General features: G+C 44.3%; 1 pseudogene; it reads right to left on the reverse strand.

The window, feature by feature from the left end:
* The window catches only part of LOC115110243 (gap junction gamma-1 protein-like), a 48,736-nt pseudogene extending 32,629 nt beyond the window's left edge, over positions 1-16,107 (reverse strand).
* Between the last annotated feature and the right edge of the window lie 1,410 nt (positions 16,108-17,517).

Consider the following 17,517-nt stretch of genomic DNA (forward strand, 5'->3'; position numbering starts at 1 on the left):
CAATAGCCTAGGCCTTTAAGTGGCTAGGAATTTTGATCAAGGACCCAAATCTCTAAGAGAAAAATTATCAACATGGTCAAGGTTTATCAAACAACATCATTGCATTTGAGAGACATTCAGTAGAGATGCCCTATAAGCTATAGTGTATCTGTTTCTGATGTGGAAGAGTTCCCTGTTTCAGAAAAGAGGAAACTGCAGCTCATAGTTAAAGGTAATTGATAGTGACATCCCATAGCTAAGTAAGGGATTAAAAAATGGAAAAGTATAGGACTTTCCCCTGGATTTATTTGAGACCCCTAAGGCCCTAGAGCAAGATTCCAACACCAACTTATTCAATTGAAACTAATAGAAGCCAAATTCAACAGATGGAAAGCATTATGTTGAACTAAGCAATCACTTTACCTTCCACAAAAGACTGTGTGTGCACCAGGGAGGAGAGAGGAATGGAGTACAGAGTGGAAGAGTAAGGGAGGAGGGGTAGAGTCACTATGGAATGAATATGGGGGCACATCAGATCTCTCCCAAAAATGTTAACAAAAGTGAATTCACCCCCAAAAAATCCCTTATTCACCTAAAAACGTGGTAGGCTAAAGCATAAGAGTATACCATGACTACACCATTGTAGGACCTACTGTTGTACATTGTGCTGTCTCACATCCAAGACCACACGCTGATGCTTATTGTTCAGGCAAGCAGACGAATAAAGGCTTGTTCATTGGCCATGTCAGTCTCAGTTTTCATGTAATCTCATTGTTGTCGTTCTCCACAGAAACCAGTGTTTGAAGGAGAAGCGTGCTCCTTTCCAGTAATGATAACAGAGACGCGCTGAAGGATTACAGACTTGGACTGAAGAAGCACAGTCCTGGCTCACTATGTGTCTCTCTGACTTCAGATAGTATTCATGCGTGTAGCCTAAGTCTTGCCAGGGCTACCAGTGACTCCGCACACATAAACGGACCAGTTTTCCAGTATAAGTCCCTCACTGGGTCAATAACTGGATGGCTTGGGGTGGAGAGTGTAGGGGAGAGGACCGGCTGCTCCAGGAGTCCTCTGCTGCCAAGTTCAGTAGACAGAAGATGAGATCCAGACATAACTCCACTGCTCCAGCCAAGGACCCCTACTCAGTCTCTCCCCCATGCCCCACACCAAAACATATACTTTATCACCTTCAGATAGAACACATTCCCCATCAGCCCTTCCTTGGTCATACTGTAAACACTCTTGAGTTAAGGCTGTTTATGTGAGAGGCTCTTTTCCCTCACATCTCTCTCCCTTCCCCGAATCCATGCCCTTCCCATGTGACGGTGGAAACCAGCCAATTTCAAGTTAGCCCTTGAGCTCTTCTGTCAAGCTCATCTTTTCTTTAAAAAAAAACATAAAATCTCAAAGTTTGCTTTGATGCTAACGCCCATTATTAGCTAGCATGCTAGCATCTGCGTAGCCCTTTAGGCCTTTTCCCCTATCTATCACACCACCAGATAATCGCCAGGCCTTGTGGCCATGGAAACACACTTGTATTACTTTGTTTAAACATGACTCGGGGGGGGAAAGAGGGAAAGAGACTTGGGCAGGAGAAGAGACTGTGGGGGTGGGGGGAGAGGACTGGACCGGACCGCCCTGAGAGAGCTAGCTCATGGCGGTGATGTAACAAGGCCGTTGGAAAATGACGAGCGTGCCACATTAGTTTGTTGTTGTTGTTTAAAATTCTTGCCCAATCGTTTCATGTTGTTGTCAACCTGCCTCTGTGCGTAGCTGATGGCAGGCCGACAGGCTGTGCCTGTTCATCCCACTACCATCTAGAAGGCGGTGACAGTACAGATGCATCAAAGCTGGGACTGAGAGACTGATAAACAACTTCTATCTCTAGGCCATCAGACTGTTAAATTAGTCACCACTAGCCAGCCTCCTCCCAGTACCCTGTCCTGAACCTCAGACATCGTCACTAGCCGGCTACCACCCGGTACTCTACCCTGCATCTTAGTGACAGACATCGTCACTAGCCGGCTACCACCCGGTACTCTACCCTGCATCTTAGTGACAGACATCGTCACTAGCCGGCTACCACCCGGTACTCTACCCTGCATCTTAGTGACAGACATCGTCACTAGCCGGCTACCACCCGGTACTCTACCCTGCATCTTAGTGACAGACATCGTCACTAGCCGGCTACCACCCGGTACTCTACCCTGCATCTTAGTGACTGCTGCCATATGTACATAGATTGATTGAACACTGGTCAGTTTAATAATGTTTACATATTGTTTTACCCACTTCATATGTATATACTGTATTCTAGTCAAGGCTCATCTTATATAACTACTGCTGTACACACCTTTTCTATTCATCCTGTCTATACACACCAATCACATACATATACATTATTTATACTCAGGTCCGGAAGCTAAGTTCCTGCAATTCTATCTATTTTGCTATGGGGTTTTGAACTGTCTATTTATATACTGTATTCTTCACATAGCCCATTCTAATATTTCTACTACTGTACATTGCATTTTAGTTACACTGCTTATACACACCGCATATTTCTTTATATACTGGATTCTTGACATAGCTCACTCAAATATATCTACTAATGTATTGTACATATCATTCTTAGAAGATCTTGTGTAAATTCCTCTGGTGTAGAAACATACAGATTTCATTTGGATTACTGTTGCAGTGCTATTTGGGTTGTTCATGGGATTCATTTCTGGCGTTTCTTAATTTCTTTCTTTTTACTTTGGATTATGTGTGTATTGTTTTGTATTGCTCAGTATTGCTGTACTGTCGTTGCTAGAAACACAAGAATTTCGCTGCACCTGCGATAACATCTGCAAATCTGCGTACGCGACCAACAAACATTGATTTGATTTGTTCCATGATCTGTTATTGAAAGTTATTATGTTGAAGGGGCCTGACTGGCAGCTTGAAGAGAATAGGTCAATGAGTGATAAAGAGAGGCCTAGAATAGGGCAATGTTAAACTATTGCTTCTACTGTGACAGCCTTAAACGCAACCCATAGCTAAGACTGACCTCCCCTTCTCTCTCTGCCTCAACTCAGATTATGGAGACAGTATCAATCAGGAAGGGCCTTCAGAGTAGCCTTCCATATGTAGTTGGTGCTGACTCCCTAGAGTTTGAAGAGGAAAGATGGGGATTAATGCAGAAGGGTGACTAAAGCCCAAAAGTTGAGAGAACAGAAGAGTAGACTGACAGTGTTTGAGTCATTTTCCAAATGACCCTCCCCACCACAGCGAGTCAGACCAGGAAAATATGCATGCTTACAAAGCTTATGGCATATCAGCATATAGATGTAGCCTATTTCAGGGAGAAGAGTTGTGGAGGACGTCAGTTTGGTGATTCGTCTGGGATCTGATCGCAGTAGAAACGGATCAATCCCTCTTGAATATTTCAGCCCATTGGAGACAATGTACCTGTCTGATCAGATCCAGCATGTGAAGGACTAACAGTGTAGTAGCTTCACTTAGCGTGATTGGTCAACCATTTAACATGAATTACCATCTCTGATATCATCTAGGAGATCTATACACCTGTCTACCTATCCACCATATGGAGTTGGGATGGACAGCTACGTGACCAAAGACAGTGGGATTTCTCAGAGAAATAACCCTTACTGCACATGTACAGTGGCAAGAAAAAGTATGTGAACCCTTTGGAATGACCTGGACCTCTGCATAAATTGGTCAAAAAATTTGATCTGATCTTCATCTAAGTCACAATAGACAAGCACAGTGTGCTTAAACTAATAATACACAAACAATCATACGTTTTCATGTCTTTATTGAACACACCGTGTAAACATTCACAGCACAGGGTTGAAAAAGTATGTGAACCCTTGGATTTAATGACTGGTTGACCCTCTTTTGGCAGCAATAACCTCAACCAAACGTTTTCTGTAGTTGCAGATCAGACCTGCACAACAGTCAGGAATGGACCATTCCTCTTTACAAAACTGTTTCAGTTCAGCAATATTCTTGGGATGTCTGGTGTGAACTGCTCTTTAGGTCATGCCACAGCATCTCAATCAGGTTGAAGTAAGGAATCTGACTGGGCTATTCCAGAAGGCGTATTTTCTGTTAAAGCCATTCTGTTGTTGATTTACTTCTGTATTTTGAGTCGTTGTCCTGTTGCATTATCCAACTTCTGTTGAGCTTCAATTGGCGAACAGATAGCATAACATTCTCCTGCAAAATGTCTTGATAAACTTGGGAATTCATTTTCCTGCCCACGATAGCAAGCTGACCAGGCCTTGAGGCAGCAAAGCAGCTCCAAACCATGATGCTCCCTCCACCATACTTTACAGTTGGGATGAGGTTTTGATGTTGGTGTGCTGTGCTGTGCCTTTTTTTCTCCACACATAGTGTTGTGAGTTCCTTCAAAACAACTCAACTGTAGTTTCATCTGTTCACAGAATATCTTGTCAGTAGAGCTGTGGAACATCCATGTGCTCTTTTGCGAACTTCAGAAGTGCAGCAATATCTTTTTTGGACAGCAGTGGCTTCTTCCGTGGTGTCCTCCCATGAACACCGTTCTTGTTTAATGTTTTACGTATCGATGACTCATCAACAGAGATGTTAGCATGTTCCAGAGATTTATGTAGGTCTTTAGCTGACACTCTCAGATTCTTTTTAACCTCGTTGAGCATTCTACACTGTGCTCTTGCAGTCATTTTTGCAGGACGGCCACTCCTAGGGAGAATAGCGACAGTGCTGAACTTCCTCCATTTATAGCCAATTTGTCTTACCGTGGACTGATGAACATCAAGGGTTTTAGAGATACTTTTGTAACCCTTTCCAGCTTTATGCAAGTCAACAATTCTTCATCTATAGGTTTTCTGAGATCCCTTTTGTTCGAGGTATGGTTCACATCAGGCAATGCTTCTTGTGAATAGCAAACTCACATTTTGTGAGTGTTTTTTATAGGGCAGGGCAGCTCTAACCAATATCTCCAATCTCATCTCATTGATTGGACTCCAGGTTAGCTGACTTCAATTAGCTTTTGGAGAAGTCATTAGACTAGGGGTTCACATACCTTTTCCAACCTACACTGTGAATGTTTAAATGATATATTCAATATAGACAAGAAAAAGACAATCATTTGTGTGTTATTAGTTTAAGCGCACTTTGTTTGTCTATTGTTGTGACTTAGATGAAGATCATATCAAATTTGATGACCAATTTATGCAGAAATCCAGGTAATTCCTAAGGGTTCACATACTTTTTCGACCTGCCTCTGTGCGTAGCTGATGGCTGTGTCTGTTTGTTTGTTTGTTCCATCATCTGTTTAGATGAAAGGTCATTATCTGACAGGGGCCTGACAACTGATTGACAGCTGATTTGAAGAAAATAGGTCAATGAGTGATAAAGCGATGCCTAGATTAGGGCAATGTTACTGTGACAGCCTTAAATGTAACCCATAGCTAAGACCCTTCAAATTGACCTCCCCTTCTCTCTCTGCCTCAACTCAAGATCATGGAGTAGCCTTCCATAAGTAGTTAGTGCTGACTCCCTAGAGTTTGAAGAGGAGAGAAAGGGACTTATGCAGAAGAGTGACTAAACCAGACAAGTTGAGCGAAAGAACAGAAGTGGACAGAAGAGTTGTGTCAAAACAGCCAGCTTCAGTCAGCTGTTCTAGCACACTCTACTGGTGTTCTTCAGTCATTCAGAAAGTCCTAAACTTATTTGAGTTCTTATTGGTCAAGGTCACGCTACTCGTCCTCCTGCATGAGGTCACATACCTTTGCAGTTTGGATGTTTTATTGTGCGTGCAGCTTAACACAGAGATCTTTATGTCTTGTGGGTTTGGAGCCAAGTAGCATCTGTTGTAAATAATTGTATTGTGTTGAGCTTGTTAGTTAGCTCGCGCTCCCGTTAGCGTGTGCGAGCATTAGCATTTGTATTCAGAATGCATTAGGATTTAGCATGCTTATTAGCGATTAGCCCTTTGTTAGCATTTCTCATGCATGGTGCCAGGTTCATGCTATAATTAAGCAATAAGGCCAAAGAGGGTGTGGTATATGTCCAATATACCATGGCTAATGGCTATTTTTTTACACGGCACAACACAGAGTACCTGGATACAGCCATTAGCTATGGTGTATTGGCCATATACCACAACCCCCCGAGGTGCCTTTTTGTTATTATAAACAGGTTACCAACATAATTAAACCGGTAAATAGTAATTCTGTGTCATACCTGTGGTACACAGTCTGATATACCACAGATTTCAGCCAATCGGCACTCAGGGTTTAAACCACCCGGTTTATAATCTGGGCTATATTCTGTAGACATTTCTACATTGCTGTATTTCCTATATATTTGTTTATATACAGGACCTCGAGCTTATGGAGCCTGTTTACTAGTTCATTTATGCTAGGCCTTTTTACAGTGTTGTACACTAGCTTGTACTTTCATGTCATGCATGTCATATCAGTGCTACAGCCTACATTTATTTATCCTTTCTTTTCAGAACGACAATCATTATCAGACACAATTAATGTCCGTTCTCACTGGATGGGATTCTCAATTATCTGAACCAAGAGTGGTCAGATGTGTATGAATGTGGACATCTCCTTCCATTAAACTCCCCTTAACCTGAGCATCCGCCTCATCCTTGTTCTTTAGGCTGGTAGCGGTTGCTTCCGGGCCTTAAGCTAGCACCTAAGGTTTCTTCTTACATTCACGGTCCTTCGACTCTCTACAACCATACCCATATCTTTAGAGTATAACAGAGTTATTTTCTAACTGACCCTCCCCCCCACAGCGAGTCAGACCAGGAAAATATGCATGCTTACAAAGCTTATGGCATATCAGCATAGTAATAGTAGCCTATTTCAGGTAGAAGAGTTGTGGAGAATGTCAGTTTGGTGATTCGTCTGGGATCTGATCACAGTATAAATGGAGAAATCCCTCGAATATTTCAGCCCATTGGAGACAATGTCTATATCATCTAGGATATCTATCCACCTGTCTGCCTATCCACCATATGGAGTTGGGATGGACAGCTACGTGACCAAAGACAGTGGGATGTCTCGGAAAAATAACCCTTACTGCACATGTAGCAGTGGCTAAAAATAACCTTGTACCAGCTTGTCTCTCTCTCTCTCTACCATTTTGGTCATGTGTACTGCAGACCCTTAAAGATGCTCAATTGACCGAAAGGATTCTCTTGGACAACTCAGAGTTGCATGGCCCTTGGTTTCAGACTAGACATATACAGTGTACTGTATGTTTTCAGCTGCTCATTCACATCTATTCGTTAAAAGATCATTATGTCAGATTTGACATGAATGAATATCATAAGCTAAAACATTTGTGTCAGCAAAGAAGCAAATCAAATGTCTCCCTCTCTCTGTGCCTTTCCTTCCCTCTCTGTGTAGCTGTGTCTGGCTGCCGGGGAGTAACAGGTTGTCTCTGCTGCGGTGGCCCCTGAGATTGGCAGTTGTGCTCAGCTCTTCTCTCCTGCTGACGAGGACAGAGAGAGACAGAGCCCATGCAGCCACGACTGGCCCAGCTAAGCCAATGGGGCATGAGCAGTGAACGCTGCTGGACAAATCGTGCGTCCTTCGCCGTGCACAGCACTGTGACACAGATCCCCTACTGGATTCTTATAGACGACCACCTCAGTCTCTGCACCCTGCAGATGACCCTTGCGAGTGTGCTGATATTTCGTGTGTGTGTGTGTGTGTGTGTGAGTGAAAGGGCTTTCTCTGTGTGTTCCACCGCAGCGGAGACAACCTGCTGATAATTTGTCACTGTGTTTCACAGCGTGTTTCACCTTAGTATCATACTGTGTGTGTGTTTGTGTGTGTGTGTGTTAGTCTAGAGCTGCTTATTAGCCACAGAGCTTAGAACTCAGGCAGGCGAAGAAAGGCTTTGGTTTAAGGAGCCAAGATACAGTATCTCAATATAATATGTTTCAAGCGGCACTGGCGATTATGTTTAAACAGTGCAACTGTGCATCCTCCGTCCTGACTATATTTCACCCTAGCAACAGCTGCACCTCACACGCAAACGTCCATATGCATACACCCACACACGACACACATAGATCTCAGTTTAATTGAGTGAACGACCAGCGTCTGTGGTTAAAGTACATTCCTTCCTACTGCGTGTAGTGCAGCCAGCTTTCAGCTATGCGGCTCCACCCCTTTAGTGACTTGCGGGCAGTAGGCATGAGACCCGTCGCCACGCATTGCGGGCCGTGCCGTCTCCTCCACGCTTGTACGTAAATGCATCATGGAGCCCTGACTCATGAGTCTGAGAAATCTGTGTGAATATGTATGTCAGAGCGTAAACGTCTCTGTGTGTAAGAGCAGTGTGTGAATCTGTGTGTGTCTGAGACTGTGTGTGTGTGTGTGTGTCTGTGTGTGTGTGAGAGAGAGGGAGAGAGAGAGAGAGAGAGACGATGTGTGTGTGTTACACGAGGCACATGTGTCTGAGCAGATCCCCGTGCTCAGCAGTGACTTTCCCAGTGGGAAGGAGTCTCATGGCTGTATGCATTTTGCTGTGCTGCTCACCTCTCCTTAGGAGCACACACTGAGGTAAACCAGACATCACAGTCTGTACACACACACACACACACCCGCATGCACACACAGACATTTTCCTTTGCATTACAGACCTTTAAAACACTGACAAAGTTTCTGATGTCTGGTCTGATGAACATTCATGGCTCTCTATAAGCCTGTCTACAAGTCTTCAATAAAAATAGATAGAATAGAAAATGAACAAAATGACACAGTTGACTTTATCCCCAGAAAAATGACCCTGATAAGTATGGGTGTATCGTGAATCATGACGATATGGATTATCTTCGTTAGGAAAATGACCAATTTCTCTTGCTTAGCAAAAATGAAAGACTCATCGTTGCACGTGGAATGTCAACTACAGACATTTGTGTTTTAAGGGAGGGTGACCGCAGGGGACATTCTCCTCAGACTGACGTCAAGTCATGATGAGTCACGAGGACAAGGACACAGTCCTTCCCCATTGCTCACTGTGTAGTTTTGTTAGAATGTTTGGAAGGGTTGGGATGAAGCAGAAGTCAAATTTCAGTTGGACCTTTTTTGTGTTCGATTGCCAAACAAAGTGATGCTAATGGCGTGTTTTGGACTACAGACGCCCCACCACGTTTCTGTGTCAATGTTAAGAAGAAGCAAGGACAAAGAACGTGTGTAGTTGCAGTGCGCACTCATTAATCTTACAGATGAATTAGAAGGGGGGAGAAATGCATTTTTAGTTAAGAGCAATTAAACAAAACCGCAAGGTCAAAGTCTTCTACGTAGTCGACCTTTCTCAAGAAAGCAACTTTCATTTAACACACCCATCTCCCCACACACGTTTAAAAATCCTCTACTCGCTTTCTTAACTCACGTACAGCATGACCTTCCGTCAGTGGATAGAGGAATGCTTTGTGTCACAAAACGGTCATCAAGTGTTCAATGAATTGTCCCAATATCTTAGTGAAATTGAAACGGTTCTAAGAGACTAGCCAAATGTATAATCCAGAGCAAACAGTTCCAAGATGTTCTACAAGACCAGCTCAATCCACAACCCATAGCCAAGATCCAAGATGTTCTACAAGACCAGCCCAATCATCATACCAGTACTGTTCCACAACATAAACCACATTAAAACCCAGAGACATACAGCCCCTCCCCCCCCAAAAATGAACATATGCCCTTCTAATTTTGCCATAACTTCATACCAGACCAAAACTGTCAGTAACACACAACAAACCCAATTTACAACAACCATTTACACTATTCGATAAAACAGGTCCCTTCATTCTACTTTAAGATTATTCTCCGTTTTTGTTTTGTTTTTGACAAGTCTAAAGCACTAGCCAAGAGGAAAATGGAGGGAATCTAAAGCATTTGCATTTCAGACACAAAGCCTCAGTCTACTCTGTCTGTGCGCTGTGCGACCAGGGTTAAATCGGAGGTGTGTTTACGTCTGCTAAACTCGACGTACACATAATGCCTAGGCATTTCAGCTCTTGTCCCATGCAGCTAGAAAATTGGACGGAGAGTGAGGAACCCTCTACAATGACATTCACTATTCAAAGAAGGAAAATGTCAAATCCTTTTCTGAAAGAGCACACTGCATTTTCAGGACATCTTTTGCAAGATACAGTCCGTCGGCCTACACCATTATTCAGACGTCGACCATTTTTAGGTCCATGATTAGCCTACTATTTTACAACAGCTGTGATTTATTTTACATTCTACACTATTACCCAAGGGGAGACGAATCTCTCTCTTCTAGCACCTAGCAGACTCTTAATATCCATGATTTATTCCATCCGTTTATCCATTATTTGTATTGTCTACAGTAGAAGTCTGGCCCAGTGGTTTCCCCCAACAGATGACTCAACAACAGAGAGCAATTTGTGTGTTTTGAATGGAGATATTAGAAGAGCACATCAGTCTTGATGATAAAGAACTGATGTGGGAGATGGTGTTCTTTTTTTTTGCTGCCACACAGAATCTGCTACTCATCCCTCTCTCAGCACTGGGGCCGGGGAGGCTGGTCTCCCTGCTGACCCCTCCTCCTCCCTGCAGTGGTCGGGTCTCCCACCCACTCTCCAGGGACTAAGATGAGAGCTCAGGATTAAGGGGGCTGGTCTGGGGGTTGTTGGGGGGGGACAGAGATAAACTGCCTAAAAAAAGTGTGCACCACAGTCCCATGGTGGAAATGAAGAGAAATGCCAAAACACACCTTGTAAATCTAAAAGCAGAGAGGAGGACAAGAAGGTATTGGGAAAACAGGGCCAATGAGGGGCTGACGATGGTCATTTCACCAAAGGGGAGACGGAATAAATACATGTCATCTGTATTTAACACAAACCAATACGTAGGATTCATGGCTAGAGCTTTTCTGTTGGTGCTGGGCTATGTAAAATGTATCTACATTTTGTAGACAGACATTGTATTGTGTGTCTGCAGCTTGGTGCAGTCACTGTATAACATGCTGAAGTCCATCCCAGTCTGTCAGTGTTAGATACTACACAGAAACCGGATGTATACTGAATCAAAATATAAAACGTAACATGCAAATATTTCAAAGATTTTACTGAGTTACAGTTCATATAAGGAAATCAGTCAATTTAAATAAATTATTTAGGCCCTAATCTATGGATTTCACATGACTGGGAATACAGATATGCATCTGTTGGTCACAGATACAGTACTTAAAAAAAAAGTAGGGGCTTGGATCATTAAACCAGTCAGTATCTGATGTGACTAGCATTTGTCTCATGCAGTGCAACACATCTCCTTCGCATAGAATTGATCAGGCAGTTAATTGTGGTCGGTGGAATGTTGTCTCACTCTTCAATGACTGTGTGAAGGAGCTGGATATTGCCGGGAACTGGAAAGCTATGTCGTACACATCGATCCAGAGCATCCCAAACATGCTTAATTAATGGGTGACATGTCTGGTGAGTATGCAGGCCTTGGAGGAACTGGAAAATGTTCAGCTTCCAGGTATTGTGTACAAATCCTTGCGACAAAAGGCTGTGCATTATCATGCTGAAACATGAAGTGATGGCGGCGGATGAATGGCACGACAATGAGCCTCAGGATCTTGCCATCGATAAAATGCAACTGCGTTCATTGTCCGTAGCTTGTGGCACTCTGTTCAGAAGGTTGTCATCAGCAAACCTCTCACCGCCACACAACGCCATACACGTGGTTGTGAGGCCGGTTGGATGTACTGCCAAATTCTCTAAAACAACATTGGAGGTGGCTTATGGTTGAGAAATTAACATTCCATTACCTAGAAACAGCTTTGGTGGACATTCCTGAAGTCGGCAAGCCAATTGCACACTCCCTCAAAACCTGATACATCTGTGGAATTGTGTTGTGTGACAAAACTGCACATTTTAGAGTTGCCTTTTATTGTTCCCAGCACAAGGTGCACCTGTGTAATGATCATGCTGGTTTTTTTCAGCTTCTTAATATGCCACACCTGTCAGGTGGATGGATTATCTTGGCAAAGGAGAAATGCTCATCAACAGTTGGACGACATTAACAAGAACAACATTTTAGAGAAATAAGCTTTTTGTCTGTATGTAACATTTCTGGGATCTTTTATTTCAGCTCATGAAACATGGGACCAACACTTTACATGCTGAGTTTATATTTTTGTTCAGTGTATATTTAATGTGCATAAGGGATAATGGAACAGGAACTCATTGCAGTAACATAAGAATGGAATATCCAGGCTATGTCTGGGGTTAACCATACCAAGTGATGGGAGTGCCTCTGACTGAACCAGTTACAGATACATTAAATACATCCAGGGAGAGGGAAGTTTGTCAAAATGAATACTTGCATGGATTAGAGAATCAGGTGGCTAATAAAGCAACACCCACGGAATGGAGAGAAACGGAAAAGGTGGCTATGGGGAGGAGGGCCATTTCTGAAAATCACGGTATACCTTTATTCCACTGTCCACGACTCACTCTTTTGCTCCTTTAATAAAAAATAATAATAATGTAATTGTTATATAATAGTAATGTCATAAAAGTAAAAGATACATCATGTTTAATGTTACCATATTCGCATGAAGACAAAAACAAGATATTCTGAATAGCCTAAAAACAAATAAAAAGGATCTGTATATCTTGACAACTACATTTCCCTTGTGTATTGTTTTATTGTGCATAGTAGTAAATACTGAACACTATGAACTGTAGCTAACGCTCCAGAGCCTATTGTCCCCAACTCATTGACTGTGGTTACCGAACGTTTGTTAATCCCATTAATCGAGCGCACTGCACATGATCGTTAATTAATCTATGAGAAACCAAGCACTAGTTCCTAAAAGCTACATACATTTAAATGAATGCATACTAAAAAAAATCATCATCATCCAACATGACAACTGTCAATATTCTGTAACAAAGGATAGGATAATGAAGCGTTTATTGACATGCAAACCGAATACACGTATTTGAAATAACCATACAATTAACCGGTGATAAGACTATTCATTTGAGATTGGCAAACGGATTGCACTCAGAAAATAGATTTACGTCGCGCAATTTGCCGCCACAATCTAATCCGCCTCTCCAACCACATGTGCAGGTGTGGTCGGTTGAGAGTTGCCCTCCTGGTGATACTAAGGTACAGTAGGTCTGTAGGCAACATAACAGTGAAACAGGCCATGCAAAATGTAGATCACAATTTACGAAAAAAACAGACCATGCAAAAATGTGCGTTCGATTTGCCATTACCCAAGGCTAACCAAAACGCACTACGGAACACAGCCTCGTGCAGACAATGAATAGGCAAATAAAGAGCAGCATCGTTATTGTATAGGTCAGAAATTCTTACCGCTATGCGAGTCTGTGAAGATGCTTTAATATAGATGCGGTGTTCCCGTGAAATTGTTTAGTCGGTTCTGGCTTTACACACAGTCCAAACTTAAATTTTTGTCGGTGTTGATATGGTTGGCTCCAATTCTCAAGAGAACGTGAAGAGTATCTCATCGCATCAGGCAAAGCTTGTGCATTATTTGTCCATGTTCCTATGATAACTATTATTCTCTCATGATACAAGTACGTCGATTAAAGCAAAGTTCTCTGCTGCGTAAAATGCATTCCAAATCCCAAATGAGCGCACTCCTGAACAGTCTACGGTCTTGTTATTTCGGTAGCCTACTAGTGAAAGTGGGATACATAGTCAGTTGTCCAACTGAACCTATTCAGCTGAAATGTGTCTTCCGCATTTAACCCAACCCCTCTGAATCAGAGAGGTGCGGGGTCTTTCTTAATCGACATCCACGTCTTCGGCGCCCTTGCTCAGGGGCAGCACGACAGATTTTTACCTTGTCAGCTCGGGGATTCGATCCCGCAACCTTTCGGTTATTAGTCCAACGCTCTAGTAGGCTACATGCGCCACTTGTCGGGTCTAACGGCTTCTTTGCATATGGAACAGTAGCATCAGCTTCTCAGACAAATTATTTTGTTCATGTCAGTCGCTGAATTGGGTTGCCACAATTCAACATTTCTAACAAAGCCATGAATCGCTCACATCTTATTGTTCCTTCTTGGGTCGCTTCATCGTCGGAAAACCAGAGAGTTGATGTCTTGTGCAAGTGACTTCAGCTGGTCTAATCCACCTCAATCCGACAGTGACTTCTCCTCTCGTATCTATTATGGCAGGCGAGCGTTTGTTTACCATTTGGCATGACATAGTCGCTGGCTAGACTTCGAGCTGACACGTTTTGGTTGAAGATACGATGGACACCGGAGAGTGACAGCTCGATTTTCTGTCAGAAGCGCAGTGATGTCGATGTGATGCGAAAGAACAGTGGGATGTTGCGCATCTTTGACAGTGCGCGTGCCCGTCAGGTTACACATTTGGATTTTGGTGACACAACTCATCATAAACATCACCGCACGTTGAGGAGGCAATTCCTTTGCATTAGCAAACAACTATTTCAATATATGAGCTATATCTAGAGGGAGGGAACATTTCAATGGAACAAATTAAATTGTGTAAAAGTTAGTTACCTTACCTTGAACTGTCTGCAGAATTAGATGTGCAAATATTGTGATAACCTAATTTTGTAGGCTATTTCTTCTCCAAATGAATTGTTAAAATGTTAGAGTAACCTAATCCACATCTAATTCCCTATTAACGCACAAGCCCATAGAATGTTGACTTTGCCTCAATGGCCAATTCAAAATCGAATTGACTCTACTTACCCTAAAAATGCCTGATGTAAGATTTACGTTTCTTATGAAAGGAGCTGTTGCGCTGACACCGGGTTTTCTACTTCTTCCATCACAGAGAAGCGCGCGAAGAGACACGGAAAGTTCCAACGGTAGAACAATGTAAGTCCTTTTAGAGATAACCTTGTGGCAATGAAATGGAGAGTGACAACGGAACCGGGTTCCCGCTGTGACCAGTGGCAGTCCCTCAGCCTCTCTCCACAGTGATAGCTCCCTGTCAAATCAGGACAGGCTTGACAGGAAGGGTTGGGTCTGGGCTCTGCCTGTGAGGGCGCCCAGAGAAGAGGCTGATGCCAGGTTTACACTCGTTAGTTCTGTTCAGTTGCTGCTGCTCAACACCAAGAGCCCGAGGAGAGAGGAAAGTTGGGATCTCAATACAACTTTGATGACTTCACTCGGTTGGATGACCCATAATGCAGAGTGTAATTGACAGTCTCCACCACCAGGCCAAAGACAACAGTGTCCCAAGGGGAAGATAAAGTTCCAAAAGAGTCCCTTCCATATCATGATCCCATAGAGTCAAATCTTCCATTCTTGATTCACTGGAAATAACGTTAACATTCTCACTCCTGCTCTATACTGGAAAGGAACATAGCCACTCCATCCATCCATCCCATTCCCTAACTAACTGCTCAGTACTGAGAAATCTGTCCTTCTGCCTCTGAACAAGGCAGTTGACCCACTGTTCCTAGGCCGTCAACGGACTTGCCTAGTTAAATAAAGGTAAAAAAAAAATGTTTAAATGACACGGGGCCTGGTCTTGATCTGCCTTTGTGTGAAGCCTCAAGCCAGGGAACACATGGCTAACTGAAACCAGGCTAGTTAAGTTTGAGGTCTAATTCTTCAATGTGGGTCCAATGTATTCCACCCAGTCTGTCTCGCTTCTTCTGTCAGGCATGTGTCTGTGCAGCCAATCCCCCAGCCCGACTCTCCCTGCCTAGCTGCTTGTGTTCTTCAGTGTGGCCTGACCTCCACAGATCCTGTGATCTCCCATCATCGGAGGATGATGATTCAGTGTTTTGGGTCCTTCAGGTGCCCTAGGGGTGAGAGAGTCACACAGTCATGCGTTTTTTTCTTTTCCCCTTTGTTCGTTCAGTATTCCGACCTTGCCAGACCAACACTTGTCACGGACCGGCCAGCCAGGCAGCAATGGCGCCCCCCTGTGTCTCTAGGACATGTGTGACTATTCAGGGAGGAAAGGATGGAGGGGAGGTCAGGGCAGCCACAAACCCTCCTCCCCGTTAAAGGATTAGGAAATAACCTCTACGTATTCATGCAGCTCTGTCATCAAGCCACCTACTCTCTACCAGTCTCTAGTCATCTGCTGATAAAGGGAGACATATATTTAGCATTTAGCCACCAGTCTCTGCTCAGTCTATGGGTATTGTGGTTGGGTCACACTAACAAACTAATGTAAATAATGATATATTATTACATTTCTTATCACAGTAGACATGAATATGTTTTCTGCTGGCGGGGGGTGGGTGGATGTGAGAGGGATGTATGTGACTGCTTGTGATGTAGAGGAGAGGTGAGACTGAAAGAGAGAGGGAGGCAGATGACAGAACCAGAGGTGTAGGAGAAGATAGACAGAGCGAGGAGATGAAAAGAGGGGGAATCAAGCAGATGAAAAGGAGGATGAAAAGAGACAGATGAGAAAAGAGAGGGAAGGCCTTGCTGGGGAGGGTGCCCTCAGCCAGGCCATAGCAGAGAGCGGTCTCTAGTGTCTCTCGTCTATATTTAGCAGCAGTCCACAGATTGCAGTGAGCGCTCAGGGGACGTGCATTCAGACCGGCAGGAACCGCTGCCATCCGTCCCACTGCCCAGGGCCACGCACGATCACAACTCACGCCAGCCAGCACGGGGTAGGGAGAGAGATAGGACCACTGCCCAGGGCCATGCACGATCACAACACACGCCAGCCAGCACGGGGTAGGGAGAGAGATAGGACCACTGCCCAGGGCCATGCACGATCACAACACACGCCAGCCAGCACGGGGTAAGGAGAGAGATAGGACCACTGCCCAGGGCCATGCACGATCACAACACACGCCAGCCAGCACGGGGTAAGGAGAGAGATAGGACCACTTCCCAGGGCCATGCACGATCACAACTCACGCCAGCCAGCACGGGGTAGGGAGAGAGATAGGACCACTGCCCAGGGCCACGCACGATCACAACTCATGCCAGCCAGCACGGGGTAGGGAGAGAGATAGGACCACTTCCCAGGGCCACGCACGATCACAACTCACGCCAGCCAACACGGGGTAGGGAGAGAGATAGGACCACTGCCCAGGGCCACGCACGATCACAACTCACGCCAGCCAGCACGGGGTAGGGAGAGATAGGACCACTGCCCAGGGCCACGCACGATCACAACTCATGCCAGCCAGCACGGGGTAGGGAGAGAGATAGGACCACTTCCCAGGGCCACGCACGATCACAACTCACGCCAGCCAACACGGGGTAGGGAGAGAGATAGGACCACTGCCCAGGGCCACGCACGATCACAACTCACGCCAGCCAGCACGGGGTAGGGAGAGATAGGACCACTGCAGAGGGTTAAAAGACACATTCGCACACTGTACAGTACATACCAGCAGTGTGGGAGAGTGAAAATGATCATATACAATGTCACAACAGACGCCATCGAAGGAGGGTAGGGGACTTGGTTAATTACCAACAAACTGAGACTCTTGTAACTGCTGTGTTCGACACTGACAATACTGATTACATCAGACCATAAACATGTA

This window comes from Oncorhynchus nerka, linkage group LG26 (assembly GCF_034236695.1).
Source record: "Oncorhynchus nerka isolate Pitt River linkage group LG26, Oner_Uvic_2.0, whole genome shotgun sequence".
Lineage (NCBI taxonomy): Eukaryota > Metazoa > Chordata > Actinopteri > Salmoniformes > Salmonidae > Oncorhynchus > Oncorhynchus nerka.